Genomic DNA, 27640 nt, shown 5'->3' on the forward strand with positions numbered 1-27640 from the left:
TGTGAATTTTCATTCAGTGAGAATCACACTGTTAAACGGAGGTTTATGCCATGTAGAAATTAAGGAGATAAATGCAGATAGACCCAGCTGTGTGAGGTCCCAGTGTGTGATGAATTACTTCCTTACATTTATGGCGGATTTCCATCCCCCTAATGTGCACGTGGGAGCAGCCCCATTTATGAGTGCTTAAATGTGGACTTCATCTGTATGACACCGTTTTGACTGATTGAGCCGTTAAAATCCAGTAGGAATAATGGGATGGGGGAGACAGCATAGACAGCTACAGGACATCATATGTGTTTTATTTGACCAATTTGTTTGGGGCTGAATTGGCTAGATTTGTGGTGTCTGGCAGGTTCAGCTTCTCTCATGGCACACATTCTGATGAAATAGTGTTAATGATGGTTGTTCTACTGCATTTTAAATAGATGCCTTGTAAATTCTTAGCCCGTTGATGTATGTGTGATCATGTGGTCTTCTTTTTCTCACCTCCCCCTCCATCCCTCCACGAAGCCTGCCCTGATAGTGGGCATGGGTTCTCTGGTCAGAACAGTGCAGCACTACATACAGAGTGCCTTCTAGGTCGAGTGGAAGGCTAGCTTCATTGTGATCTGGAAGGTTCAGACCATCCTTGGGTTTTTGCCTTTTGCTTTTTTCCCTCTTGATGAAGCTGATGCTCTAAATGTTTGTAGTAAATATGGTGCATTGATAGTGGTATTATCTGACCTATAATTCATAAAATTGAGTGGCGTATCTACAGTGTTTTTAGTCTGTTAACTTTTGGGAGAATGTATTTGTTTCCCAGTGGGAGTTAACCTGTGGAGAACGAAGGAGTGGGGGCATGAGAGTTATTTTTGTGAGATAGTAGCTTTATTTTTTATTTTTTTAATAAATTTATTTTATTTATTTTATTTCATTTATTTTTGGCTGCGTTGTGTCTTCATTGCTGCGCACGGGCTTTCTCTAGTTGCGGTGAGCGGGGGCTACTCTCCGTTGCCGTGTGCGGGCTTCTCATTGCGGTGCTTCTCTTGTTGCAGAGCACGGACTCTAGGCGCACGGGCTTCATTAGTTGTGGCACGCAGGCTCAGTAGTTGCGGCGCACGGGCTTAGTTGGTCCACAGCGTGTGGGATCTTCCCGGACCAGGGCTTGATCCCGTGTCCCCTGCATTGGCAGGCGGATTCTTAACTACTGCGCCACCAGGAAAGCCTGTGAGACAGTAGCTTTAGAAGAGAGAAGTGTCAAAGCTGTGTGGATTGCCAATATGTGAGGACATGCTAGTTGCCCAGTACAGTGTGAAGAGTCTTTGAATGCGGGAAAGACAGAAGCAAGATTAAGTTCCTACCAGTAGAATGAAGGTGTCTTACAGACAACATAGGAGCAAGGGAAAAAAAAGGTTCACCTTGTACAGAACATGAAAACTGGTTCCACGAAGAACAGATAAGTTCCCCAGGTACATAAGGAGATAGAATGGGTTTCTGAATCTTGGCGCTATTGACATTTGGAGCTGGATATTTTTGGTAGTGGGAGCTGTCCTCTGTATTGCGGAATGTTGAACAGCACCCCTGGTTTCTACCCAGTAGATTCCAGTAGCTCTCCCCCCAACAGTTACAGCAACCAAAAATGTCTCCAGATATTGCCAGATGTTCCCCCCGGGGCAGGGGCAACATCACCCCAGTTGAGACCCACCAGAACAGATGGATAAATGCAAACAGATGCGAGGATCTTCGGTTCTTTCATGGCAGTGCATACGGCGTACCATGGGAGCCCAAGGAGGCAACCAGCAAACCATTGGTCTTGGGGCCCAGAAGCCTTTTGACTTAATGATCTCTGGGGGAGGTGAGTGTAAGTCAGTAAAGGTAGAGGTGGGGGAGGGGAAGGATTAGATGTAGAGGATCAGCATGATGGTTTTTTTTAAATTTATCATGTTCCGTGGGTATATAGCTCACCTCACAGATAGCTGCATTTAAATAAAATTTTCGTAAATGAATTTGTATAAGCTAATATATTCAACACAGTACAGAATTTACTCATTTCAATATGAATTTACTTCAGATTCCATTGTGTATCCTTTTCTAATATTAAGAAGCTAGTTGTAGTGAAAATACTCTTATTTATGTTATATATTCAGCATTTAGACCCTTGTGTCTTGTGAAGGGGCTTCAGAGTATTGGGGGTGTCTGGAATATTGTGATACAGTGATTTACTGCATTAATTTTGTATTATAAAGTTATAGCCATTTAATTTTGGGCCTTCTCAGGACTCCAAAAAGGGTGAGTAATCACTGGTAACTATCAGAACTTCCTGGCATTTGGAAGCACAAATGACTTCTTGATTTGTGCACATTATACATGGATATTTATCACAGGGATAAAGTAGGCAGTTTAGTATGAAAGGACCTTGGAAACCTCCCCCCTCAATCTGACCTGAGCATTGTCATGTTAATTGGAAAAGTCAGTTAAGCTGGGAATCATAAAAAATGATACGTACACGCCTTACTTTGTTGTTGTTGTTTTAACCTGAAGCGTGTGGATATTCAGTCAGCTGCCAATACCTTTGCTCTGAGGAAGATTCACCGCCAGGAAGTTCTGCCCTTTGGTCTGACACCATCCACACCCATAGTGTATTTCCTGTGGTTTCCAGTGTCTAGTGGAAACTTAAGGACACCTGCACAGAAATCTCACTTCTGCATCTTTCTGGATTTCCACCTTGCCTTCCACTCATCTTGGTTGCCTTTCCCACAGCTGACTTCACAGCATCTGTTAAAATGATTCCCACTGACCCTGTCCATAGAGCATCAACTTCATTTCAGCAAAAAACCAGAAACAGGCTCTGTGTGCACTCGTACTTCATCATGTGAAGTATCTCATGAAGTGTGTCGTTGCAGCAGCAGGGACAGCTGAGCAAACTTGGACTGGCTTTGGGAGCAGGTGTGTCCGGAGGTGGGGGAAGAAGGGCAGGGGCGGTTCTGAGCGCTGCTTTCCAGCTGCGCACACCATCCCTGTGTCTCGGGCATCCTGCCTTCAGTTTCTTCTGTGGAGGAAGTAGAAAGCACAGGTAAGTGTGTGTCAGTTCCCTGCGCCTCCTGGTGTCACTTTGCTGAGCCGTGCACGTGTAAATTGGTGCCTGGCTGGCGACAGCAGACAGCAGGCTCATCCACTGGGAGTGGCAGAATCCTTTACGAGAACCTTTTGCCGTTTATCTTTTAACTGTTAGACCTTCCAGCAAAGAGTGAAGCCTAGTAATTATGTATGTGCCGGACTAGCCTGGTTGTCAGTTTTATGTGATGCTGATATTAAACTCTTACGTGTAGGTGGCACGGGGATGCACCAGCATCTACTGATAACCATATGAATTTAGAGGGATGTGATTCCACACGGCTTACACACATACGCTTTATGGTTGTCATTAATGCCTGTTATAAAAGCCCTGTAAGACCTGAAAATGGCACATGAGTCATCAAGGAGGAAAATGCCATCTTCACTGGAGTTTGGGTGTTAAGTACGTCGTATTGTATTCTAAATTTAAGTTCATACACTTTTCCGTGTCCTAGGCTGTTTATTAAGCATCTTTGTTGCGTGTGGCACAAGGCGTAGCTTTGCGGATGGAGGGTGAGCTGGACACACTCTGGGCTCAGCCATGTGGGTGCAGAGGCCGTGCCCTGCTGGAGCTTGCCTGCTACTTGGAAGACAGGCAGTAAACAGGGGAACTGATCAACAAGATGCCTTGATAGTAACGCGTGCTGTGAAGAATGAGCAGGGTGATGTGACCGAGGGGCCTGGGGTGGAAGGGCTTGCACATTAGAGGTAAGAAATGGAGACTGATGACTTGAAGTCTCAAGGATGTAGCTGGGAAGAGCCGGGGAAAAGAGTTCCAGAAGGAGGGAACAGCACATGCAAAGGGCAGGCAGCGGGACTGAGCTCTAGAAACTCGAGGGACGTAGAGGAGACCAGGCCAGCAAGATGGGGGCAGGCGACTGACCAGGAGATGAGGTGAGAGCTGTGTGCAGGGGACCCCCAGACAGATCCTTACAGGATGTGATGGTAATGGTGATGTGTTTGGACTTGAAACCCTCCAGCGGCTTCCCACTGCACTAACTGGTGGCTGGCTGCTGGTGGGGGAGGGATTGAAGTGGCTCCAAGTGGGTTCCAGGCATAAGGCAGTCTCATTTTCTCCCTCCCTCCCTCCTTTCCTTCCTTCCCTCCTTCCTTCCTTCCCTCCTTCCGCTGGGTCTTAGTTGCGGTTCCCCGGCTCCTTTGTTGCAGCAGGCGGGCTCCTTAGTTGTGGCATGCATGTGGGATCTAGTTCCCTGACCAGGGATCAAACCTGGGCCCCCTGCACTGGGAGCACAGAGTCTTATCCGCTGCGCCACCAGGGAAGTCCCAGTCTCGTTTTCCACTAGCATAGCTCAGAGGACCTGGGAAGGAAAGCGCAGACTTGGGACACTCTTCAGCAGGGTGCACCAGCAGACATGCAGATGTCCTGGCTGGAGGAGTGCGGGTCTGGCACGTGACCCTGAGTAGGAGGCAGGTGTCATTTATTCGGACGGCGGGCTGGAGGAGGAGGGACGAGTTGGTGTGGGTGGGGGGTGGGTGAAGGGTTCCACTGTGGCCATGCCATGTTCGAGATGCTGGTGGGACCTCTCAGTGGATGCGTCATGCAGGCTGGTCCAGGGATGGGTGTGCAGCTGGGAAGGCCAGGACCCGGAGACACGTCTTTGGGATTTGAAGCCAGGGGCTGGGTGAGTTCACGGGGGAGATGGATGGCAGTGCAGTCCTGTCCAAAGGGGCTCGATTTGCAGTCAAACAGAAAGCAAGCCAAAGGTCAGAGAGATGCCTTTTGAGACTTCCCTGGCGGTCCAGTGGTTTGGACTCGGTGCTGTCACTGCTGGGGCCCCAGGTTCAGTCCCTGGTGGGGAAACTAAGATCCTGCAAGCCGAGAGGCACAGCCAAAAAAAAAAAAAGATTCCTTTTGGAAACTTAAGGTGGCTAAAAGGTTTCCAAAGTCATTCAGTAATCCCTTGTATTTTCATAGAGGTTTACAAAGTAAGCTTGTAGATCAGAATTTAGTGAACCTGCCATTGGGAGACTTTTTGACAGAAGATGCATCAATATCATCTTATTCTTTTTAACTCTTTTCTTTCTAATAAGGAAAACAGCTTCCACTAAGAATTATGCTTAAATTTCCCTTTTTTTCCTCACTTTGCAGCTTTCATCTTAGGTGGGAAGAAATGATTCAGCCTAGATTAAGTAGATCTGAATACCTGCTGTCTTTCTTGGGCTTCTAGAGTTTTTGCTAACAATCACAAGTACGGTCCTGAGCATCATATAACAGCATAATGTGTTAATTTTTTTGAATGACTTATGATTAACCTTGATTTAGCAATAACATTGATCCCATTTCCCAACCACAAAGATCAATACAAATTTAATTAACCAAAATGTGTCATTCTGCCACTGTGAAGCTAAATTCTCCAAGGACAGAAGCTGCTTAAGAATTTCTAGGTTTGACTGACATTCAGATATTCCAGAAACTACCAAGATCCTGAGATTGTTTCTAGGGAATGCCTCTGCTCCACTGGGAAGTATCTCAAAATGTCACCTTTGAGTTTGAAGATAACTGAGTACAACTTTTTTTTCACAGTTGGAGAGTTTGACTCTGGCTTGTGGAAAGAAAGCAGACATTTATTCTTGACTTGCTTCAGAGTAAATTGGCTGAAGCCCACTTTAAGTGTTACAGATATTTTGATCTAAGTTTGTCTGTAGCCAACAGCAGGATCTTTGGAAGAAATACATTTGCATTGAAGGTTCATTTTCTTTGCGATCTTTTTTATTATGGTAAAACATATGTAACATAAAATTTACCATTTTTTAACCACTTTTAAGTACACAGTATAGTGTTCTGTGGCATTAAGTGCATTGACCATCCATCTCCAGAACTTTTTCATCTTCCCAAATTAAAACTAAGTAGTAACTCTCCTCTCCTCTCCATTCCCCCCCGCCCCCCAGCTTTCTGTCTCCATTTCTGACTACTTTAGGTACTTCATGTAAGGGGGATCCTAGGTTATTTGTCCTTTTGTGTCTCACTTATTTAACTTAGCATAATGTCTTCAAGGTTCATCTGAGTTATAGCATGTGTCAGAGTTTCATTTTTTTGTAAGCTGAATAATATTCCACTGTATGTATAGACGACATTTTGTTTATCCATTCATCCATTGGTGGATATCTGCGTTGTTTCCATCTTTTGGCGATCGTGAAGTGAATAATGTTACTAAGAACATTGGGCTGCAAACATCTCTTCAAGTTCCTTCTTTCAGTTCTTTTGGTTTTATACCTAGAAATGGAATTGCTGGATCATCTGGTAATTGTATGTTGAATGTTTTGAGAAACCATCATGTTTTCCTGGAGGTTCATTTTTAAGTAATCTTGGTAAGGTATGATAGCAATGGAATTTAACCATGCCTCATCTTATCTCACATAAGAGTGAGCAAGCTATAGCCTGTGGGCCAAATTTAACCCATTACCTACTTTTGTACAGTCAACAAGCTAAGGATGGTTTTTACATTTTTAAGTAGTCCAAAAAATCAAACCAAGAAGAACGACAAGTCATGATGCATGAAAATTCTATTAATTTTATTGTACATAATTAAAGTTTCCTCGGAACACTGCTGTACCCATTGATGTCTGTATTGTCTGACTGTTGCTCACTACAGTGGTGGAATTGAGTGGTTGTAACTCTGTATGGCCCATGGAGTGAAAAATATTTACTGTCTGACCCTTTAAGAACAGGTCTGCCAACCTCGAATCGAACAGGTTAACATGACAAGTCAGATGAGCATTATTTACACCTGTTGAATGCTCTGCCCGTGTACGGGGGCTTTTTCAGTGGTCTTGGTGGGTCATCAAGCCGTCTCCCTAATTTATCACACTGTTCTGAACCTTATTTGTGTCACCGTTTCACAATTAAGCATCAGTCCTTGGGGAGACTTCCTTCGGTCGGAGATGCAGGTGTAAAACCCCAACCAAGTTTGAAACTCGCCCACTTCAGGTGCATATGCTTTTCTGTTCCCAGTGCCAGAGTTTGCTCCCTGTCCTTGTAAGGGGCTGTCTCTTCCCACTGAAAAAGAAGTAAATCTCTGTGTAATGGAGGATCCAAACTGAGAAAGATTTCTCAAAATTTGCTTACTTTTCTCATATACTTTTTTGGGAACAAGGTTTGTGCCCTACTAAAAGGCACTGTCTTCTATTTTTAATCTGTGATATTTCTGTAAAACCATGTAAATGTCATACTTAGAACGGAAGGGCATTTTCAGCATTTTTTTGCAAAGTGCTTTTCTGTGCTGTTAGGGCTGTGTGTGACTTGTGAAAATTTCTATTCACACAACCGGAAATCTGACACAGCACTGGTTCCCTCTGTTAACAATGACACCTTCAAAGTACCATTTTAGGGTAACACTTTGTTCTGTTTAATTTGTTGTCAGAAATATCCCCAGAGCTTCTTAATATACACATCCAACTAATACTACAAGCACTTATATACTTATGCATTTAACATATTATTTTCTTTAGTTCATGAAAGTGATCTTAAGGCCTGAGAGAAATTTGAACAGCTCAAAGGAAATCAGGCTAAGCTTAAACTAGGAAATTCACTTAAATTCTATTTTTCCTTTATATTTGGTTTTTATAGGAAATAGGGCGTTTGCATTTTTCCCTTTTTGAAACTGTGTGTGAAATTATTTTTGCATGAAGAAGCCTGTTGCCTACTAGACTGGTAAAATGGTATCAATGAAAGAGAGAAAGGTAGGCAGATAAAATCATTTGGTTAAGTGTAGCATGAAGATAACCGCTAGTCAAGAATTGTAGCATCTACACGCAGTCTAATCTGATTTGTTTTCTCATGTGATCCTGTTCTTTTTTTCTTTCTTAGACACGCTTGCTCACTTAAGAATTCCGTTGTTTGAAAACCAAGTAATTTGTTTCCATTTAAGAAAAACTAGGGATAAATGTGATTATGTTCCAGTTGAAACGAAAGCATTTTATTTGTGTGACTGTTCTGGTCCCTTTAAGGGAATTCTCACGTTTATTCCTTTGTGGGAGTGACTGATGAAAATGTTTGTAGATTTATCTTGGCTTTTTATTTTTATTTATGTTTTAATTGTGGTAAAATACACATAAGATTCATCTTGGTTTTTATTTTTTTTCTTTAAAAATCACAGAGAATATAGAACAAAAGGAGCACAGCAGAATTCCAATGCCCAGTGTGCAGCTGTTCCCACCCTGCGATTATAATTGTAACTATCGTTCTGTACAAGCCTACACGTCTGGCTTTGTGTGTATTTGAACATGTGAATTTGTGCAGTGTAACTGTAAAGCACTATGCTCCTTTCATGGCACAGAGAAGTTAAGTTACTTACCAGGAGACACACAGCCCTCAGCGAGGGATTCTGGGGTTTAGCCAAGGTCACTCCGGGACCACACTGCTTCTCAGAGAGTCTGCCAGCTTGCATTGTAAGGGATGCATTGTCAGGGAGCCACTACCCTTTGCAAGCACTGAGTGTAAATTTCTGAGAAACAAGGCCACGCTGAAATCCAGAGAAGAGAAAGCCAACTTTGACCGGGCATAAATACAGCATGATTGAGATGGATAAACAAGACACAGGCAAGAGTTTGGCCTTCAAGGCAAATATAAACTGTTAGAAGAAGGAGCGGTTTTTTTTTTTTTTAATTTTATTTTTAAGAGTCCCTCAGAAGTGCCATCTAAAGATAGGCCGAGTGGTGCAGTGGAAGGACGACGGGATTTAGGGCCAGACAACCCGGCGTGACTTCCAGGTTCCGACCCCCCCGGTGATCGGCTGTCCAGGTCTGTGAGATATCGGAGGATGGTGACGAGTTCAGTGGTGGGGAACGCATGCATGTTGCCCTGAAGCGTGACGCAAATGCCGTGTTTCTCTGTCCCCCACGTGCACATTTGGGCATACGTATTCCTGATCAGGCACGGGGAGATTCTCTATATTTTATGTGACTTCAGCATCCCAAGCCCACACTATAAAAGCCAGTGGGGGACCTTCACGCCCTTAGGAATCTGGGAATTCTGATGACCAGTCAGAAGAGGTAGTTGACTCACAGAAATGCTCATGTGTTCTTTTTTCTATCTCAAGATTCAGTCTCCCTTTTAAACTAGGAAAACTCAAGTCTCTCTTTGACAGAGGTAATGCCAGACCCTGCACTGGCCGTTGCCTCCGTGAGGTATGTTATCTTTCAGTGCCCCACGTCATCCATTTCCAGAGGTCAGTGGTACTACTCCCTGGCTGGATTTATGTCAGAGTGCTTCATCGCGATAAAAGCGGGCTTTATGTAACTGATAGATTTCTTGGTCCTGCTTCACACGAATTGTCTGAAGTGTTTCTTTCCCCAAAGAATTTCATACTAGAAACTGCCTTTTGCAGCCACAGCACGTGAGAGTAAACTTACGCTGATGTGGTTCAGCCACGTGAGAGTGAGGAAGAAGCAAACCTAAAACCCTTTAGCCGTCGTGTCCGAGAGACCCAGCCTGCGTGTCCTTCCAGCCCCCGTCTTTGGAGGACTGACGGAAGGGCACCCACATGTGAGTCTATTCTAGTTAGCAGTGTCACGTCGCAGGAAAGGGCAGTGAGGAATCAGAATTCTAAAAAGGTGGGCAACATTCATTTTAGGAATTGGAAAATACTCGTATTCAGTAGCCATTGTTGCATGAAGTTAGGCCTTATGTGAGAATGCACATTGTACATATTTAGCTATGATTTTGGAGTCATGTATCTTAATAATAATTGCTGCTTATGATTTTACAAGTTTCCAGTACGAGCGATGGAACAAGGGAAGCATTAACATCTTGAAGGCAGATCAGTCAACAGAGTAAGAATTTTAATGGGAATTAGGGTATGTAGAAGTTGCCTAGGTTTTATCCCTAAAGAACTGAAATTCCATTTCTGCTCTGTCATTTACTCAGCTGACTGCACACTTTGCTGGTTTCTTGGTCAGTGGAATGACCTACTTGGTCATCCTCCTCATCTATAAATAAATGGTCTCTATAAATAAGATATTCACTGTTGATCTAAGACTCCATGAGTCTGGGCTTGACATAATGGGACAGATGCGCACGTGAACAAAATGTAAAGCCCCATGGTGGCTCACTCCTGTTCCGGCTACTATGTCCTAGACAGAGAGAGTAACTGTGAGAAAGTCTGATGTCAGTCAGGTGAAAAAAATAAAGTGTCATAGAAAATCCAGAAATGAATTCAACTTAGTTGCTTGTCGGTACAGTGCAAACGACTGAATACATTTCAGACCAGCTCAGAAGTGTTAAAGATTAACCAAATGTGAAAGGGTTAGAATTATGCGTAATGGGTGCATTGTGTACATGCAGATTGATTATTCAAAGTGTTTAGAAGACTTCTCTCAGTAAAGTGTGTTATTGGTTGCAAATTCCGATGTACTTCCATTGTGCAAAAATAACTGACTACTGGACTTCCCTGGTGGCACAGTGGTTAAGAATCTACCTGCCAGCACAGGGGACACGGGTTTGAGCCCTGGTCCGGGAAGAGCCCACGTGCCGTGGAGCAACTAAGCCTGTGCGCCACAGCTACTGAGCCTGTGCTCTAGAGCCCGTGAGCCACAACTACCGAGCCCACGTGCCACAACTACTGAAGCCCACGCGCCTAGAGCCTGTGCTCCACAACAAGAGAAGCCACTGCCTTGAGAAGCCTGTGCACCGCAACGAAGACCCAAAGCAGCCCAGAATTAAAAATAAATAAATTAATTAGTAAATTAAAAAAACCTGACTACCTACCTTCTATCTAAATTACTGTGAATTGTGAATTGGTGTGCTGTGAAATGATGAGAGCCCCAAAACTGAAGCTAGAACTGGGGGTTCAAATCCTAACCACTTACGAGCTGTGAAGCCCGGTTCTGGTCACTTAAACTCTCTAGATCTTGGCCTCTTTATCTACAAAGTGGGAATGGCGAAAGGGTTGCTGTGATGGTTAAGTTGTATAATGGACCTGAGGGACTTTATGAAATGTACACTTGCTTTGCGGACTGACGGGCAAGGCGTGGTTTTATGTGGGCGGGTGGTAAGCAGCCTTGCTGTTCAAGGAGTTTAGTGATGAAAACAACTAAACAACCATGAGTGGTATGTGCCACTCATGACTGAATTCAAGGGTCATAGCCAGCAAAATATATTTGTGTTAAAAGTAAGAACACGTACGTGCGGAAACTTGTAGAAGACTGTGCAAGAAGCTCGTGAGTACAGGCTGTCTCTGCGTGGTGAGAGTGGGAGGACTTGGAGAGACAAAACTTTTAACATTTTATCCTCACGTCAGGATTTCTCTACCTCAGCACTAGTGACACGTGGGGCCCGATAATCCTTTCTCATGGGGGGACGTCTTGTGCATTGTACGAGGTTAGCAGCACCTCTGACCTCTACCCATTCCGTGCCAGGGCCCTCCTTCCCCCCGCGTTGTGACGAGGGATGTCTCCGGACATTGCCCGATGACCTTTGGGGGACAAAATTGCCTGCAGTTGAGAATCACTTAAAATCTCTCCCATGAACATGTATTACTTATATAATTTTAATGGCATTTTTAAAAAAATAAAATTTACTCAAAGGAGTTGAAAACTTACGTCCGTGCAAAAACCTGCACACAGATGTTTATAGCAGCTTTTATCCATCATTGCCAAAACTTGGATGTCCTTTTTGTAGGTGAATGGGTAAATGAACTGTTGCATCTAGACAAAAGAATTATTATTCAGCGCTAAAAAGAAATGAGCTCAAGCCAGGAAAAGACATGGAGGAACCTGAAATGCACATCACTAAGTGAGAGAAGCCAACCTGAAAAGACTACACGCTGTATGATTCCAACTCTGTGACATTCTGGAAAAGGCCAAACTACAGAGACAGCAAAAAGATGAGTGGCTGCCAGGGTTTAGGGAACAGGGAGGGATGAGTAGGTGGAACACAGAGGATTTTTAAGGCAGTGCAACTATTCTTTATGATACTGTAGTGGTGGACACATGTCATTCATTATACATTTGTCCAAACCCATAGAAGGTACAACACCAAGAGTGAACCCTAATATAAACTGTGGGCTTCGGGTGGTGAGGATGTGTCGGTACGGGTTCATCGGCTGTAGCAGATGCACCCTCTGGAGGGGGGTGTGGACAATGGGGGAGGCAGTGCATGTGTGGGAGCAGGGGGCGTATGGGAACTCACTGTGCCTTCCTCTCCATTTTGCTGTGAACCTAAAACTCCTCTAAAAACTAAACCTATTAAAAATAATTTTTAAAAAGGAAAAAAAATTAAAGATGTCATCTCCACACTGATGAGATTATTCTGTTCAGGTTCACACTTCTGTGATCCATAAAATAAAAGAATTGGGAAGTTTTCGTGAGACTTTGCACTTGGGTTCTGAAAGCACCATCTTAACGCAGCATGGCATTTGCACGAGTGTCCTGAGGGCTCCCCGTGGCAGCTGTGTGTGTGTCCCAGGAACCCGGAACCTGGGCTGAAGTCCACCCCACACTCCTGCTGCCGCCTCCACTGTGGTCATTCCCAGGGACAAGGCACAGACCTGCTTCGCTTCTGGAATAAAGCACTTCTGTCATGTGTTCATGTCTCAAGTCACCCTGATGATATTATACGGTTGTCTATGTTAATGTAATAATGAGTTACGAGTGCACACCTTAATAAAATGAACATGATTTTGCCCCAGGGCAGGGGTCGGCAGACTCCTGCCTGTAGGCCAACCCCGCCTTCCGCCTATTTTTGTAAAGTTTTATTGAAACACACCCACGCCCATTTACGTACTGTCTATGGCTGCTTTTGAGCTGAGGCACAGTTGAGTACTTGTGACAGGATGGCTGCCAAGTCCAAGATACCTGCTATTTGGCCCTTTACAGAAAAAGTGTGCTCACCCCTGCTTTACAGTTCTGGAACTTTACCTTCTTCTGTTGTCATATCTCGATATGTCTCCCAATTTTTAAATTCAGTTTCAGGAAAGGGGAGGATCATCAATAGAGTAACCTAACTAGACAAATAATAGAGACCGCCAAGTACATCCCATCTGAAGTCTTCTGGGGCGTTCCTTGTGTTTTTCTGCACACTGTGTGTACTAGCATGTATTTATTGAAATGCCTGCCCCGTGGGCTTTTTGATCAAAGATACAAAACACCATCGTTTTCTTTTATTAAAAAAAGAAGTGTTCGCAGCATTCATGATAAGGGCACTTGAAAGGACAGGGCAGTTGTATGCGGAATTTTGTACCAGGTGCTGCTGGAGCCATCGTTCTAAGAAGGTTTCTCAAGAAACAGACTCCAAGACTGAGGTGGAGTGGGAAGTTAGCTGGGGTTACAGATCTGCCGCAGGGGCATGGGGAGCAGGATGGGGCCGGGCATGGAGCTGCCATGCCACCCGGAAAGCCCTTTTTGCCCCGTCCCTCCAAGTACCACCCCCTATCCAAGCACTTCTCTTTTTTTTTTTTTTTTTTGGCCGCATCATGCGGCATGTGGGATCTAGTTCCCCGACCAGGGATCGAACCCATACCCCCTGCATTGGGAGCGTGGAGTCTTAACCACTGGACCGCCAAGGAAGTCCCTCCCAGCACTTGTCTCAGCTCCAATGTGACTGACTTCAAGAACAGAGGCTGTGACTTCTCAGAATTCTATTCCTAAACCCCCAAGGGTGTCTTAAGTGCGCAGGCGGATGCAACCTCGGTGCGACGATGTTCAGACTTCTTAAGGACCCTGATGGTCTGGTCTCTCTGCCCTCTGCTCCCAACAGAGCAGGTTCACTGGGTTGTGTTATGTTCACGTATGGATCCCTCACGAAAGGCAGGTGCTCTCTTCCAGGTCCGGGAATCGCTCTGTTTCGTTTCCTGTTCTATGTCGTCTTCACCTGCATAGTGTCCTCCCCAGCCTCACTAAGCAGGGAAGAAATAGAAGAAATCACAGAAGATGAGAATGCTAAGTGGAACATAATAGGAATACATATCAATAATGTATAGTAAATATATATAATGTATCAACGTGTGTCAAATATACATACGTGTATTCAGAGACAATATGTACTTTTGCAAAGTGGGTTTGTTGTAGAGTTGAGTGTGGCTTTTTTATCTAGTCTCACACTCAGCCTTTTAATCGGAAAGGTTGTACCATTTACCACCAACTTTTTGTTTTCTGCTTGTGTCGTGCATTGTTTTTTTTTTTTTCCCCCTCCGTTCCTCCACTGTTGCTTAAACTGAGAATTTTTTATGATTTTACTTCACTGTTAGCTTGTTAGCTATACCTCTTTGTTTTATTTTTACAGTGTTGCACTAACGTTTACAGTATGCATTTTAACTTGTCGCAGTCTACATTTGAATGATACTTTACCACATCATGTATAAGAAACTTACAACAATCTGTTTCTGTTTGCTTTCTGTACCTAGTTCTTTGTGCTTCTGTTGCCATACATCTTTCATATATGTTTAAAATGCTACAATACATAATTATTTTGCATTAAGCATTTATATGTAAAAGAAACTTCAAAATGAGAAGAAAAATATTTTTATATTCACCCCAATAGTTACCATTTCTGTCACCGTTCCTTTGCATAAATCCAAATTTCTATCTGAGATAATTCTTCTTAAAGAGCTTCCATTAATATTTCCTGTGGTGCAGATCTCCTAGCAGTGAATTCTGTCTGCATTTGTTGTTTGTTTGGAAAATTCTTTACTTTGCCTTCATTTTTTGAAAGATGTTTCATCTGAGTGTAGAATTTTAGGTTGACATATTCTTTCAGCCCTTGGAAGATTTTGTTCCGTTGTCCAGAATAATGCAAGCCAGAAGACAACAAGTTTGTGGGATTTGTTATCTTTTTCCTCTGGATGTAATTTTTTTTTCCCTCTGGCTGCTTTTAAGAGTTTCTTTTGTTGCTGATTTTTAGGAAATTGTGCTTTCTTGGGGTTTTCTCTGGTGTTTATCCTGCATAGGGTTTGTTTAGCTTCTCGGATCTATTTTACCTTTTTAAAACCTAGAATTTTCCAACAGATTTGATCTTGAAATCTTTGCTTTAAATGTGACATTGTCATCTTTAAGAGCTACTGTTTTAGAAATGAACACTAAAATGAACACAATCTACTTTGGGAAATGAAGATAAAACTCAGTGTTTATAATTTTTGCGTGATTGTAAGTTTCTGTTGACTCCTTGGACCACAGAGAGTTGGGTTCCCCAGAAAGTTCTCAGACACCCGCCCTGGTAGTGTGCAGAGTGTGTCCACATCATTAGCTTGTGAATGAGGTTTCATCAGTAACTGTCTGGGTAACTGCCAGCTTTATGGGCGTGCTGCAATAGTAACCATTTCCCCCATCTCAAATATAGGTCAAAAACTTTACCAAAACCTTTCTCACATTTTGTACAATAATGATCTATTGACACATTAATGCACAGGAAAGGAGAGTTGATGGCACACCCAAGATGACCGTCTACAGATAACAGTACTGAAATGTTACTTCCAAAAAACATTCAAACTCTACATTTTTTTTAGGCATTGGACAACAAATATTACCATTTAACCATGGAGACTTCTTTTAAAATAATTTTTTCAGGGCTACTGATTTTTTAAATTTTTATTTTATTTATTTATTTATTTTTGGCTGCGTTGGGTCTTCATTGCTGCGCGAGGGCTTTTCTCTAGTTGCGGCAAGTGGGGGCTACTCTTCGTTGCGGTGCGCGGGCTTCTTGTTGCGGAGCATAGGCTCTAGGCGCGTGGGCTTCAGTAGTGTGGCACGCAGGCTCAGTAGTTGTGGCGCATGGGCTTAGTTGCTCCGGCATGGGGGATCTTCCCGAACCAGGGCTCGAACCCGTGTCCCCTGCATTGGCAGGCAGATTCTTAACCACTGCGCCACCAGGGAAGCCCGACCATGCAGGCTTTTAAAATTTATTTATTTATTTATGGCTGTGTTGGGTCTTCGTTTCTGTGCGAGGGCTTTCTCTAGTTGTGGCAAGCGGGGGCCACTCTTCATCGCGGTGCGCGGGCCTCTCACTATCGCGGCCTCTGTTGTTGCGGAGCACAGGCTCCAGACGCGCAGGCTCAGTAATTGTGGCTCCCGGGCCCAGTTGCTCCGCAGCATGTGGGATCTTCCCGGACCGGGGCTCGAACCCGTGTCCTCTGCACTAGCAAGCAGACTCTCAACCACTGCGCCACCAGGGAAGCCCCATGCAGGCTTTTTAAAAGGAAGATCTTTTAGGATGTTATTTGGTTTTAATTTATAGCTTTCTGTTGTTTTTATGGTGTATATGCTTATTCTTAAAGAATATTAAAGGTTAGGCCTTTGGAATTTATGCACAAAATTAGTATTTATCATTAAGAAAAAATTCAAAACATTTTTTCTGTGTCATAAATAGAACTTTAACAGAGAAGGGATCCCTTTAGTGTTGTCTCTTCGAGTTTACACATAAACAGAGAAGGGTGCACTCTTAACCATAGTGGCAAAAAAATAAATAATCCACCTAAATAAAGGGTATTCCAAAAATAGATTTTTTTAAAAAGATGAGATGATAAGAAATGAGATGATTAATGCACTGTGACCTTTCACCTCACACTACCCATTTTCCTAGTTCGGTGAGTGAAAAGAGAAATGAGGATGATGGCCTGATTTTAATTCCCAATGGATAAAGGCTCATCTAGAAGTGTCCTACTTCTTGACACTATTATGATATTAAAAGTAACATTTATTTTTGTAAGTCATTACCAGCTTGGCACACTTGCATTCATTTTCGTCAAGTACTGTCATCTTTAGATTTCAAGCTTCCAAAGTCTAAAGAAATGCACATTGGTTTTATATTCTCTTGGGGAACCTACAGTCTTCCAACAGCAGAACCTCCCTTTATTGGACTGTCTAGCAACTGATGTATTCAAAGTCAATCAGAAAGTTGTCTTTAAAATTTCAGCATATTTCTGAAAAGTAGGAAATTTGGGAGAGTTGGCCAAACCATAGCATATTGTACATGGAGTGTCATTATCTAGGTGGATACCTGGGTACATGGAGGAGCCAGATGAGGAAAGGTGGTTCACAAAATTTCTGCTGCCTACGGTTCAGAGCCATGAGAAAATCGTAACAGGAGAGAGATAATTTAGTGTATGTGAACCCCTGGTATGACACTGTTAGTGGTGGTTCCTGGGTATATCATTGAAAACACATTGTGAGATTCTGGTAGGAAGGATTCTTTCATTGTTTATTAAAAGGATCACATAACTTACAGCACTTAGAACAGAGCCAGGCGGATAATAGATGTAATTATGTGTAAACTATTTTTATTGGTTTTTTCTTTTCCATTATAGGTTATTACAGGACATTGTATGTAGTTCCCTGTACTTTATAGAAGGACCTTGTTGTTTATCTGTTTTATATATAGTAGTGTGTATTTGCTAATCACAAAGTCCTAATTTATCTCCCCCCAAACCCTGCGCCTGCCAAATCCCCTTTGGTAACCATAAGTTTGTTTTCTATGTCTGTGAGTCTGTTTCTGTTTTGTAAATAAGTTCATTTGTATCATAGTTTAGATTCCACATATAAATGGTATATAATATTTGTCTTCCTCTGTCTGACTTAATTTACTTCGTATGATAATCTCTAGGTCCATCCATGTTGTTGTAAATAGCATTATTTCGTTCTTTTTTATGTCTGAGTAATATTCCATTGTGTGTGTGTGTGTGTGTGTGTGTGTGTACCACACCTTCTTTATCCGTTCATCTGTTGATGGACACTTAGGTTGCTTCCATGTCTTGGCTATTGTAAATAGTGCTGCTGTGAACATTGGGTTGCATTTATCTTTTTGAATTAGACTCTTTTGCAGATATATGCCCAGAAGTAGGATTGCTGGATCATGTGGTAACTCTATTTTTAGTTTTTTAAGAAATCTTCATACTGTTTTCCATAGTGGCCACACCAATTTACATTCCCACCAACAGTGTAGGGGGGTTCCCTTTTCTCCACACCCTTGCCAGCATTCATTATTTGTAGACATTTTAATGATGGCCATCCTGATCTGTGTGAGGTGATACCTCATTATAGTTTTGATTTGAATTTGTCTAATAATTAGCAATGTTGAGCATCTTTTCATGTGCTTATTGGCCGTATGATGTCTTCTTTGGAGAAATGTCTATATAGGTCTTCCACCTGTTTTTTGATGGAGTTGTGTTTTTTTTATTGAGTTGTATGAGCTGTTTGTATATTTTGGAAATTAAGCCCTTGCCAGTCTCATCATTTGCAGATATTTTCTCCCAGTCCATAGGTTGTCTTTTTGTTTTGTTTATGGTTTCCTTTGCTATGCAAAAGCTTATAAGTTTGAGTAGGTCCCATTTGTTTTTTTCTGTTTTTATTTCTTTTGCCTTGGGAGACTGACCTAAGGCAACACTGGTATGATTTATGTCAGAGAATTTTTTGCCTATACTCTCTTTTAGGACTTTTATGGTATCATGTCTTATATTTAAGTCTTTAAGGCATTTTGAGTTTATTTTTGTGTATGGTGTGATGGTGTGTTCTAACTTCCTTGATTTACATGTGGCTGTCCAACTTTCCCAGCACCACTTGCTGAAGAGACTGTCATCTCTCCATTGTATATTCTTGCCACTTTTGTCGAAGATTAATTGACCGTAGCTGTGTGGGTTTATTTCTGGGCTCTCAGTTCTGTTCCATTGATCCGTATGTCTGTTTTTGTATCAGTACCACACTGTTTTGATTACTGTAGCTTTGTAGTATTGCCTAAAGTCTGGGAGGGTTCTGCCTCCTTTTTTTTTTTTTTTTTTTTCCCCTCAGGATTGCTTTGGCAATTCTGGGTATTTTACGGTTTCATACAAATTTTTGGATTATGTGTTCTACTACTGTGAAAAATGTCATGGGTACTTTTATAGGGATCACATTAAATCTGTAGATTGCTTTGGGTAGTAATCCATAGTATTGCTTTGGGTAATCTGTAGTATTGCCTTTTTTTTTTTTTTTAAATAAATTTATTTATTTATTTATTTTTGGTTGTGTTGGGTCTTCGTTTCTGTGCAAGGGCTTCCTCTAGTTGCGGCGAGCGGGGGCCACTCTTCATCGCGGTGCGTGGGCCTCTCGCTATCGCGGCCTCTCTTGTTGTGGAGCACAGGCTCCAGATGTGCAGGCTCAGTAGTTGTGGCTCACGGGCCCAGTTGCTCCGCGGCATGTGGGATCTTCCCAGACCAGGGCTCGAACCCATGTCCCCTGCATTGGCAGGCAGATTCTTAACCACTGCGCCACCAGGGAAGCCCTAGTATTGCCTTTTAACAGTATTAATTCTTCCAATCCAAGAGCATGGGATGTCTTTCTGTTTCTCGGAATCATCTTCAGTTTCCTTTATCAGTGTTTTATAGTTCTCAGCATATAAGTCTTTTACCTACTTGATCAGGTTTATTCCTAAATATTTTTTTTGAGGCGATTTAAAAGGGATTGTTTATTTTTTTGGTTTATTTTTATTTATTTCTTTTTTTTTACTTTCCCTTTCTGATATGTCATTGTTAGTGTAAAGAAGTGCAACAGATTTCTGTATGTTAATCTTCTATCCTGCTACCTTGCTGAATTCGTTTATCAGTTCTAGTAGTTTTTGCATGGAGTCTTTAGGGTTTTCTATATATAATATCATGTCATCTGCATGTAATGATAATTTAATCTCTTCCCTTGCAATTTGGATACCTTTTATTTCTTTTTCTTGTCGGATTGCTGTGGCGAGGACTTCCAGTACTGTGTGGAATAGATGTGGTAGAGTCGGCATCCTTGTTACAGATATTAGCAGAAAGACTTCCAGCTTTTCACCATTGAATATTATGTTGGCTGTGGGTTTGTCATAAATAGCTTTTATTATGTTGATATGTTCCCTCTGTACCCACTTTGGTAAGGGTTTTTATCATGAATGGATGTTGAATTTTGTCAAATGCTTATTCTGCATCTGTAGAGATGATCATGTGTTTTTTGTCTTTTCTTGATATGATGTATCACATTGATTGATTTGTATATGTTGAATCATCCTTGTGACCCTGGGATGAATCCAACTTGATTATGGTATATGATTTTTTTTATGTGTTGTTGAATTCGGTTTGCTAATATTTTGTTGAGAATTTTTGCATCCATATTCATTGAAGATATTGGCCTGTAATTTTCTTTTTTGGTAGCGTCTTTGTCTGGTTTTGGTATCAGGGTGATGGTGACTTCATAGGATGTCTTCAGGAGTGTTTCTTCCTCTTCACCCTCTTGGAAGAGTTTGAAAAAGATCGGTATAAGTTTTTCTTTGTATGTTTGGTAGAATTCCCCAGTGAAGCCATTCGGTCCTGGAATTTGTTTGCAGGGAACTTTTTTTAAATTATAGATTCTATTTCACTTCCAGTGACTGGTCTGTAAAAATATCTGTTTCTTCTTGATTTAGTTTTGGCGGGCTGTATGTTTCTAGAGACTTGTCCGTTTCTTCTAGGTTGTCCAATTTGTTGGCATATAATTGTTCATAGTGTTCTCTTGTGGTTTTTTTAAATTTCTGCAATATCAGATGTTATTTCTCCTCTCTCTCATTTCTTATTTTGTTTATTTGGGTCCTCTCTTTTTTCTTCTTGGTGAGCCTGGCCAGAGGTTTCTTGATTTTTGTTTACCCTTTCAGAAAACCAGTTTTTGGTTTTATTGAGTTTTTCTATTGTTTTATAAATCTCTCTTTTATTTATTTCCTCTCTGATCTTTATTATTTCCTTCTTTCTGCTGACTTTAGGTTTTGTTTGTTCTTCTTTTTCTAATTCTTTTAGGTGGTAGGTTAGGTTGTTTATCTGAGATTTTTTCCTTACTTTTTGAGGAAGGCCTATATTGCTGTGAACTTCCCTCTTAGGATTTCTTTTGCAGCATCCCCAAGATTTTGTGTGGTTGTGTTTTCGTTGTCATTTGTCGCAAGGTATTTTTTAATTTCCTCTTTGATTTCATCGTTGACCCATTGGTTTTTTTAGTAGCATGTTTAGTCTCCATGCAATCGTTTTTTCCTCATTTCTGTTTCTGTGGTTCAATTCTAGTTTCATGCTGTTGTGGTCAGAAAAGATGCTTGGAATAATTTCTATTCGCCTTAAATTTGTTGAGGCTTGTTTTGTGTCCTAGTATGTGGTCTGTCCTAGAGAATGTTCCATGTGCACTTGAAAAGAATGTGTATTCTGGGGTTTTTTTTGGATGTAATGTCCTGAAAATATCAATTTTTGTCTAATTGTTCTATTGTGTCATTTAGGATCTCTGTTGCCTTATTGATTTTCTGTCTGGAAGATCTGTCCATTGATATCATTGGGGTGTTAAAGTCTCCTACTATTATTGTATTCCCATCAGTTTCTCCCTTTATGTCTGTTAGTATTTGTTTTATGTATTTAGGTGCTCCTTTCTATTGGTTTTCAATAACTTTAACCCAGGGTTACCAATCCTGTTGAACGTGGAAAATTGAATCACAGAACTGTTTTTCATGTGGTGATACTAAACACATACTAACAATCTGGAAAACATCATTCTGAAGAACATGCTTTGGCAAGCTCTCTCCTACTTCTTTGAAAGCTCCATTTGCTTGGCTTCCAAGTTCCTGTGGTTCTAGGCTTTCCTGGCAGCAGCCGTGCATGTCACTGTCCCCATTTTATAGATGATGATGTAGAGACAATTGCTGAAAAGGCCTGCTGCCCCAGGCATCTTTCCCACCTGTCCTTCATGGTGTGTTAGATTCTGAGGGTCAGGAATGCTGTGGTGACTTAGCAGGGTGGTTCTGGTAGAGGACTCTTTGAAGTTGCAGTCAAGACATCAACTGGAGCTGCAGGCACTTGATGGTCTGATTGGTACTGGATGATCCAGTGCGATGGTGGCTCTCATGTGGCTGGTATGTGGTGCTGGCTGCTGGCTGCAGGCCTCAGTTCTGCTCCATGCTGACCTTTCCACCAGCAGTTAAAGGAATTTAATTGTACACATTTGATTAATTTTTATCAGGAGATATAATCAATATGTATATAGTTAAGCATTTCATTTATGATCAATAAAAATGTAGGTTTATCCTGAATTTTCACTTAGTGGGCCATATGGACAATTTGTTTTGTTCCACAGATTTGGGCAACCAAGAAGGAAGCATTATGACAATCTATGAAAATATCCCCTAGATAATTCTTTTTGAATCTAAGCCCTGTGTGAAACTGTTACTTCACCTTCTAATATTTCACGGTAAGAATCAGGCAGAAGTCATAAAGAGATGAACTTAGTGAGTCTAAAATCTGTTCTGTTAAAATAAAGTTTCTTGGCATTATTGGCATTTGGGGGCTGATCAGTCTTCCGTGCAGGGAGGCTGTTCTGTGAGTTGTAGATGCTTAGCACTATTCCTGGTCTCTACCCACTAGGTGCCAGTAGCTCCCCTCCTCCACTTGTGACGACTGAAAGATGTCTCCAGACATTGTCTAATATCCTAAAGTCCCCTGGGGCAGAGAGCACAGCCATCCCTGGTTGAAAACCACTGCGTTAAAATAGGACGCACCATGATAGTTCCATGCTTCTATTAGGGGTTACATATCAGATATCCATATCAGATATCAGTGTGAGAAGGTACCTGGATAGCCAGAGTCAACTCAAGGGGTCCTGAGAAACCAGAAGTGCAGGCAATTCCCAACTCAAAACTTTGGAGCTAGACTACCACAGGGGAGGGAGAAGGATTTAGAATGATAGCCAGGGCTGCAGGCAGAACAAAACCAATCCAGCACCTCTGGTTGCCCTGATAGACTTTGCAAAGCTTCTGAGTGGAAGAGTAATTTGGTTTGCCCCAAGGAGAGCAACACTGCACTATTCCTTGTCTCTGGCAAAGTGATGTAGAACAATACATACCCAAGGGATGGAAAACAGGGGCTCGAACACATTCCTGGATATCAGTGTTCCTAACAGCAGTATTCACAGGAGCCAAATGCCGGTCAGCTGGTGGATGGAAAGGCACACAAAAGGCAGTCCATGCATTCAATAGGATAGTATTCAGCCATACAAAGGAATGAGGTACTGATACATGCTACATTGTGGATGAACCTTGAAAATATTATGCTAAGTGAAAGAAGCCAGACACAAAGAAGGTATTGTATGATTCCATTTATATGAAATGTCCAGAACAGGCAAATCTGCAGAGACAGAAAGCAGGCTGGTGGTTGCCTGGACTGGGGGAGGGGGGAGGGGGATTGAGGACTGACCACTTAATGGGCCCAAGGTTTCCTTTTGAGGTGATGTAAATGTTTTGAGACTTGACATAGGGGATGATTGCACAGCATTGTGAATATACTAAAGGCTTTACACCTCCTGTGTGGAAGGACTATTAGTCATTGTCTACACCATTCCATGCCAAGAACTGACAGCAACCAGAAAATGAGTCCTTTTTATATTTATTACTACCTTTGAGAATAAAGAATGTATTGCATTTGTTAAAATCATTTGCGTTTCAGACTTCCCTGGTGGTCCAGTGGTTAAGGCTTTGCCTTCCAGTGCAGGGGGTGTGGGTTCGATCCCTGGTCAGGGAGCTAAGATCCCACATGCCTTGTGGCCAAAAAACCAAAACATAAAACAGAAGCAATATTGTAGCAAATTCAATAAAGACTTAAAAATGGCGGAGGCGGGGGGGGGGACTTCCCTGGTGGTCCAGTAGCTAAGACTCCGTGCTCCCAATGCAAAGGGTCTGGGTTCGATCCCTGGTCAGGGAACTAGATTCCCACATGCTGCAACTAAGAGTTCGCATGCCGCAACTAAAGATTCCGCAAGCTGCCACGAAGATCCTGCACGCCGCAACGAAGATACCATGTGCCACAACTAAGACCTGGCGCAGCCAAATAAATAAATAAATATTTTTTTAAAAAACATTTGCGTTTCACATAAATCTTTTTCAGCACGTAAATTTTTGCCAGCACTGTTTATTGATAGTGGTTCTATTTATGTGTTAATAATGGGAAAATCAGGACTGACCAGGGATTGGAAGGTCAGGTTTCTCACTTTAACTTATTATTTCTAGTAATAAACTAATTAATGTTGACATGTTGCATAACCAGAATGTTATTAACCAGTCATAGTTCACATTTTTTGTGTTTATAACACACAGATGATGTTAATTACATGTACTGGATTTAACAACTTATATCAAAGATAACCTTCAATTTGTGAGTTACCATCTGTTTTGGACCAGAGAATAGGAAGTTGATACTAAAGCTTTTTCCTGAACAGCTTGTAATGAGAGCTGTTTATATATTAATTACTTAATTGAATTATTATGGATTTTAATGTTTTAATTTTCAAGCAGTTTGGGGCTTATTGTGGTGACATCTGCTCATATTTTGATACTTTATGGTATTCAGCAGTTTCATCATAAGGCTATTTTGGGTTTACAGCCCAATCCTGAAAATAATTTGCTGTCTGCTTGAGGTTACTGTAAGGCGTATCGTCCTGTTTCATCTCCACTACCGAATTTTTTTCATAATGAAATGTATTTTTATTTTATAAGCAAAGTCAATATTCCCTTGTGCCTGCTTCAGTCTGGTGCCCTTTAATTTCTATTCAAAGAGCTATAGAGGAATTTTGTTTAAATCTTATTATTTTCCTTCAGTGGTAGATTTTTTCAGTTGTCCTGGTTTTATCTTATATATCCTTATGTTGTTTAAAAATGTACTGTAATGAAAAAAAAAAAATGTACTGTAATGAAACTTAAGGGCCTATGAACCTGCTTGTAGAATCCTTTTAATCTCCTTTCTTTGAACAGTGTAACTATAAACATGACTCAGTGGGAGTAATTTACTTGAATTTCCTTAAAACATTTCAAGAGGTTCTGTATAAATTCACTAATAAGAAACACCTTCATTCATAGCCTCACTTATGGATTTGAATTATACTAAACCTGGCACCTTTTTATTATCACTTAAGACTATTGAACAAGAATTCAGAGAAAACGACAGGCATTTAATTTCCTTAGTTCTTGAGCTTGTAGATAATTTAAACCCTGTAGGAGACTGGATTCACTCACAACTGAAGACAATTTATGAGGAAGAAGGTAAATATCATTAAGTAGATCCTGGTTGACTGCTTAGTGTTTATACTGACTGAAAAATAAGAATGAGTTTTTGATATGAAGGATTATCTTATGAGATATACCCCTGGCTTCTTCAGAAATCCATGCAAGTGGAACACCTGTGAAATGAAAATGTAGGAAAACAATAATGGAAAAGTTGAGAGTCAGTGCTTGCTTTCGCTTTATTTTAGGGAAGCCAAAAAAGGAAAAAAAGATTCTAATGTTTCTGTGTTTCTTTGAGCACATAAAAGAGTGGATATCTGCACACAAACATGCATGCCATGATTATTGTAAACATTTGCCCAAGCAATGTCTATAATGTCAGAAAAGATGTCTGGAGCATCTTTTCTTCTCTTAAGGGTGTGTACAGTTTAATTTATTGGTTGTATGTGATACGGTCCCTAAAACGAAGATATTTCAAGTGGGCATTAATTATCATTGAATGATAGCAGGAACAATATCTGAGCTAAAATCAATTTTATTTACTTTGAGACTTTTTCCTTACAAATCTCTACATGTACCATAATACTGACTGGCTGTTTTAATTTCTCCTTTTTCACACTGCAAATAAAACTGCATAGTTTGTGTTAAAGTTTTAAGACAGAGGTTATGAAACAGTAAAATGTGTTAAGTTTGAGTTGGGATGAAAAAGAAAAACAAGACTAGGACAGGTCAAAGGTGAACACTTCCCAAAGAATTGTAAGGTGTTTTTTGTTGTTATTGTTGTTGTTGTTTTTCAAATCTCTCTGTTTCTCACCAGGCAGGTCCCAGCAGACACTTGGCGTTTTATATGATCGGACGCTGGGGAGCCCACTGGTTCAAAGGTCTACACATGAAGTCAGCCTAAAGGTAAACGCCTGCCGGTGATCTTTGTCTCTTACCTGAAATTCGTGTGAAGCAGAACTGCGTTTTGCCAAAACTGAGCACCTTCTTTTTTAAAATGCTTTCTTTAGAAGGAGTCTGAGGTCTTTCTCCTTGCTGAAGTTGAAGGTAGTAGATAGAGCATCATTAAATAATCATGGGCTATCTGGTCCATTCTACATGACAGATTGGCCTTTTATTGCCTTCTAAGAATTGTGGATACTGAACCAGCTATTATAAACTTTTCTGGGTCTTACCAGAAGCAGATGACACTTTCTAAAATCATTCGCTCTTGTCAACACTGTGAATTAAAATTAAGCTGCAAAATTAATTATAATTGGGCACATGAGTCTAGATCTTAGTTGACCCCTGTATCTTAATGCTATGCTTTATTAGTTTCTTAATATGATTTGTGTCTATCTGCAAATTGACTTACTACTTAACCTTGACACTTCTTAGAAAAACATGTAGCTTACTATTTATAGATCTAGTGAGAGGATAAGGTATCCAGAAGAGCAAACCAAATAATCGTAGATGCACAGGCATCAAGAGTTGAAGCCCAGGGAGTTCCCTGGCAGTCCAGTGGTTGTTAGGACTTCACACTTCCATTACAGGGGGCATGGGTTTGATCCCTGGTTGGGGAACTAAGATCCTGCAAGCTGCATGGCCAAAAAAAAAAAAAAAAAAAAAAAATCAAGAGTTGAAGCCACAATCCCAAACTAAAACTGATGGCTCCCCTCCCCCATCCGCTACCAAGAAAAAGTGCTGTAATCTTTTGGTAGATGGGATTTTAGGGTTTGATTTTATCATTTACTGTTTTGTGTTTTCTGGTTCTTTCTTTTTTAAATTAAAAAACAGATAGAACTTTTGTAATTTTAAAAACATCAAGATGGAAATTTGGGGAAGATTTTTGCTTTATTGTTTTAAAGGAACCAATCAGAACTAAAATGATAGACCCAGATTTAACCAAAGTAAGAATCTTAGAGGGGTGGGATAGGGAGGATGGGAGGGAGATGCAAGAGGGAGGAGATGTGGGGATATATGTATATGTATAGCTGATTCACTTTGTTATAAAGCAGAAACCAACACACCATTGTAAAGCAATTATACTCCAATAACGATGTTAAAAAAAAGTCTTACTGAAGTATTTTTGTTTAAAGCCAAATTTATAGCAAGGTACATATGTACAGTTGACCCTTGACTGGGTTTGAACTTCACGGGTCCACTTATACATGGATTTTTTTTTTTCAATAAACCATGGGCTACTGTATACAGTCCATGGTTGAATCCACAGATGAGGAATCATGGACACAGAGGGCCAACTGTAAAGTTATCAGTGGGTTTTCAACTGCACAGGGGCCAATCCCCCTAACCCCCATGTTGTTACAGGTTTAACTGTATTAGAATTTCAATATTTTACTTAAATATTTGATAAGTGTAGTTTGTTTTAAAAAATAAAAAATTATAAAAGGTTAATTGAGTCTGTGACATCAGATGTTGACATCCATGTTGTAACATGAGTTCTTTTTTATGGCCAAATAATATTCCATTGTATGGATATACTACATTGTGTTTATCCATTCATCAGTTGACGGACATTTGAGTTGTATTTACTTCTATTGAGTGGTATGAATAATGCTGCCATGAACATTCGTGTACCAGTTTTGTGTGGACGTATACCTT

The 27640-nt window shown here is 41.2% G+C and overlaps 1 protein-coding gene across 5 annotated transcripts in view; it reads left to right on the top strand.

Moving 5' to 3' along the window:
* The window catches only part of TBL1X (transducin beta like 1 X-linked), a 226573-nt gene that overhangs the window by 131115 nt on the left and 67818 nt on the right, over positions 1–27640 (top strand). For all 5 annotated transcript variants that reach the window (XM_036839112.1, XM_036839113.1, XM_036839111.1 and 2 more), the window contains exon 3: positions 25857–25945. The gene's annotated coding sequence lies outside the window, so the exon portion shown is untranslated. The remainder of the gene's footprint in view (positions 1–25856; positions 25946–27640) is intronic.

The sequence above is a fragment of the Balaenoptera musculus genome, chromosome X (genome assembly GCF_009873245.2).
Source record: "Balaenoptera musculus isolate JJ_BM4_2016_0621 chromosome X, mBalMus1.pri.v3, whole genome shotgun sequence".
Classification (NCBI taxonomy): domain Eukaryota; kingdom Metazoa; phylum Chordata; class Mammalia; order Artiodactyla; family Balaenopteridae; genus Balaenoptera; species Balaenoptera musculus.